We start from the raw sequence: 3803 nt of genomic DNA on the forward strand, positions 1-3803 counted from the left end.
GTCGACGCCGTTCTTGTATCCTACGCTGAATTGTCAATCTTCACTTGCAGCACGTCCCTTTCCGCACGGTTGAAATTCCTTCAACGCTGAGTCCCTCAGTCGGCGGATCGACCTCCTCCCGAGATCTTCTGAATTCTTCTCCCGAAGAATCGATCTTCTTTTCGGTGAAAGAAGCAAAACTTTTCTCTGTATTTTCTTCTCGATTTAAGACCGGGAATTCTGGAGCAGCAACGTAAGAGCAGAAATTCGTTTTCTCTCCAAAATAAAGGGACGGACAATAACTACGTTGATGCTGCCTTCTTATATTTCCTTTTGTTGAATTAGTAGAGCCCTACACAAGAAATAGAGCCCATTAGGTTAGATATAATCTTACGTAAGGAAAAAGAGTTATGTAAACAAGGAAAATCTTATTCAAAGGAATTCCTTGTTAATAAAACACTTAGGTAATTAAATAAATTAATGACAAAATAAGAGTTTAAAGAACTAAGGAAACTTCCCTAGTTTTTATACACGTTTTTCGTATACGTCATGAAAAACCGAAATAGAATCCTCTCGGATTCTAACAAATATGAAATTATTCATAAATCAATTGATTTGTTGAGAATTCGTCGAAATTGGATGATGCAAATTATTAAGTATATATATATATATATGTCTATGGCCCCCTTTCTCCGCCCCCCTATTTACTTTCACTTTTTTTTTTTTGCCACTTTTTATTTGAAACGACGCCGTTCTGTTCGCCCAGCCAATCAGCTGTCCCCCTTCTTTTCTTTTCCGTTTTCTTTCTGAATATGCACGATCGACGTGCTTCTTTATTTTCCCTTTTCTTTTACTGTTCTCGCGTCGTTCCAAACGGTGGCCTACAATTGTTGACTCTGTTCGTGGCCGCCGCCGCTTCGTTTGACAGCCACCGCCCCAGCCGCCGACGTCACTTCCCACCACATTTTTCCCCCAATTGCAGACCTCTCCCGTTTTCGATCATATCCGGAGTTGGATTACTCATGAATTGTCGGCTCATAATTTTTGGGTGCCCACCCCTTTTCTCCAACCCAATTTCTCAGCCATGGTACTGATTTTATTTTCTTCCTCCTCTTCTTTTTCTCCAGTTCTCCCATTTTTTATGCATTGGTATTGGTTCGATTTTATTTTAGAAGCAACGCTTGATCAAGAAACCACAACTCTCGGTTACCAGGTATGCAATCAATCCTAATCCTACCCCTACTTCGTCTAATTTGGTATCTTGCACATCTCTCTATTTGTGGGCTACTCGGTGTTGATTGGGGTGATTTTTTCTCATGTTTCCCTAAATTTCTTGGGGCGATGGATTTATTTTATGTTTTATCTTTGAGGTTTCATATCTTGCTGGTGGTTAATTGTTGATGGAACTCCCCGTTGGAGTACATAAAAGCTCTTGAGGTGGTGGTCATTCTTTTATGCAACCCCTGCTATTTTAGCCTCATGATTGTGATTGCTAATTAACATTTTCTTAACAGGATTTAAGTATTATAAATTGTTATAACCAAAACAATGTTTTGCCATTGCAGTTTATCTAATGGAACCTCAGTGTACCTTTAATTTGTATTGTTTACCTTTTTTTCTTTGTATGCAGATCTATCAGGTGCTTGCACATCCCTGTACAAAATATTAGCCGCATACACATGCAAGAAGGTATAATAATGGAAACTCATAATTTTTCATATTATCGGGTAGTGGCATGATCTAGAATTTTGTACTGTTCATTTGTCTGCATTTACGTGACATATTGTTGACCAGTAATACTTTTGCGTATAATGACTGAATTCTAACACTGATTATGTTATTACTTGCAGGTTTCTTAAACTTGAGGTTGTCCCGATCCACTTGTTGCATCACAAGGTTTGTCTCAAGCAATGGTTTACATTTTTTCATAAATGATGCTTTAAATTCTTGAAGGGGTAAAGAGCAGAATTTTTTTTTTTTTTTTTTTTCTTTTTGTATTTAGAATGCATAGTCTATTTCTCTTGACATTATGCATCATAGTTTTCTAAGTCATTTTCTTCAATTCCATTCTGGTAGGACAGGAATCTTAACACAATAGCAAAGTGTGAGAAAACTTTTAAGCAGTTAAGTCTGGTTATAATACGGTTAAAACTTTGTACATAGAAAACATGCTATATGTTTGCTTCGGCTATTCCTTTCAAGTCCTATATGGTGCACGGTTTCCATTCATATTTCAATTTTTATTAGCAATTGAAATTTTATGAATTGCTCCTTTTCTTTTTGTAGATTGGTAACATCAGTTGTTGATGTTGAACCTCCGGCTGATTGGGTGAAGATTAACTCACATGCACTAAGAAAATTGACCGTTTTAATTTGCAGAAGGATTGTTTCGAGGTTTATACCTTAGTCCCAGGACTGTTACGTGAAGAGGTATGTACTCCCTTGCCGTAAACTGTATCTGTGGTATTCCTTATATAGGCTGAATCGTTCTGAGAGGAATAAAAGAGAGAGTCAGCAATAGCAGCGGCGAGGAGGACGATGAATCGTTCCGAGATGAACAAAAGAGAGGTTCGGAATCTGGTGTTGACGGAAACTTTTAGTACATATTTCGTCTGATTACATAGTTTCAGACAGAACTAACTTATATAGGCTTCGATGCTGTTAGGATTCAATTCGAGGTTTTGGCTGATTCATGCAAAAACAATAGTGTTGATGTTTCTTTTTAATTTCCTCTGCATTTGATTGGCATCGATGACCCTATTCATTTCCATTCGCATAATCTGTTTTTCTCTTGAAGAGTGAGTGATTAAATTCCTTCAACTAATGTTGATGAGCTCACTTCAATTTTATCAGGCTATTTGTGTAGCACTTTTGTCATTGAAAAGGGTTGAATTCTGCATTTGTAATATTGGGAGAAACATTGTATTTTATTGGATTCATCAGATTAAAAAATAAAAAAATTGTTTCAGGGATATCCAAGAAAATTCTATTCGTTTGCTTTGTGGCCTTCTTCGCAACATGTACAGCTTCCTCCACCAAACACGTGCGGCTCCAAAAACGGGTCCACAGTTACAGTATCAAGAATACAGCTCAAAGATGGAAGACACTTGGCTTACAAAGAATATGGTCTCCCAAAAGATAACGCAAAGCACAAAATCGTATTTGTCCATGGATTCGATTCTTGCAGGCACGATGCCTCTGCTATAACCGCACTTCTCTCTACGGATTTTTTTTCCATTACATTGCCTAACGTCTTTTTCTGTGCTCGTTAGTGATAAATTAATGTTTGAACTCGTTTGATTTTCAGGAAATTGTTGAAAGCGAAGGAGTGTATGTTGTTTCATTCGGCATACCTGGTTATGGAGAGAGTGATCCTAAAAATACGAGGACAAATACCCCTCATAATGTCGGTTCATGAAAATATTTGCTTATATGACGAAGTTTTTTTATAATTAAGTTCTGTATTTTCGTTAGAATTTCTCTCATTATTACATCACAAAACAAATACTAATGACATTATTATGTTTGCTTACATAGTCTCTAGATCATGTGCTGAAAAGTACTGCATTACAGGTAGGAGTGAAATCAAAGAATCTCCTTCACCTTTGCCCTTCACCTTTGCGTGCTGCCAATTTTTCCTCTTTAAGTTTTGATCAAATAAATCGACCGGGCACCGTACCTTGCGCGGTGCTTCATCACTAGTATATATATGTATTTGCACAATCAACATCCTTATTTAATAAACCTATTTACAAATTAGTCTAGCACAAATTTCTGATATCAAATTTGCGATATATTTAATTCTTAAAGTTTTCTCCACAATA

General features: G+C 36.9%; 1 long non-coding RNA gene across 1 annotated transcript; it reads left to right on the plus strand.

The window, feature by feature from the left end:
- Positions 1–689: 689 nt before the first annotated feature.
- On the plus strand, positions 690–3515 carry LOC148771015 (uncharacterized). Its single transcript, XR_016030778.1, has 3 exons — positions 690–1066; positions 1152–1192; positions 3287–3515. It is a non-coding gene; the product is annotated as an uncharacterized LOC148771015 (long non-coding RNA).
- Positions 3516–3803: the final 288 nt, after the last annotated feature.

Source organism: Erythranthe guttata, chromosome 4, assembly GCF_056151865.1.
Source record: "Erythranthe guttata isolate IM_541 chromosome 4, IM_541, whole genome shotgun sequence".
NCBI lineage: Eukaryota > Viridiplantae > Streptophyta > Magnoliopsida > Lamiales > Phrymaceae > Erythranthe > Erythranthe guttata.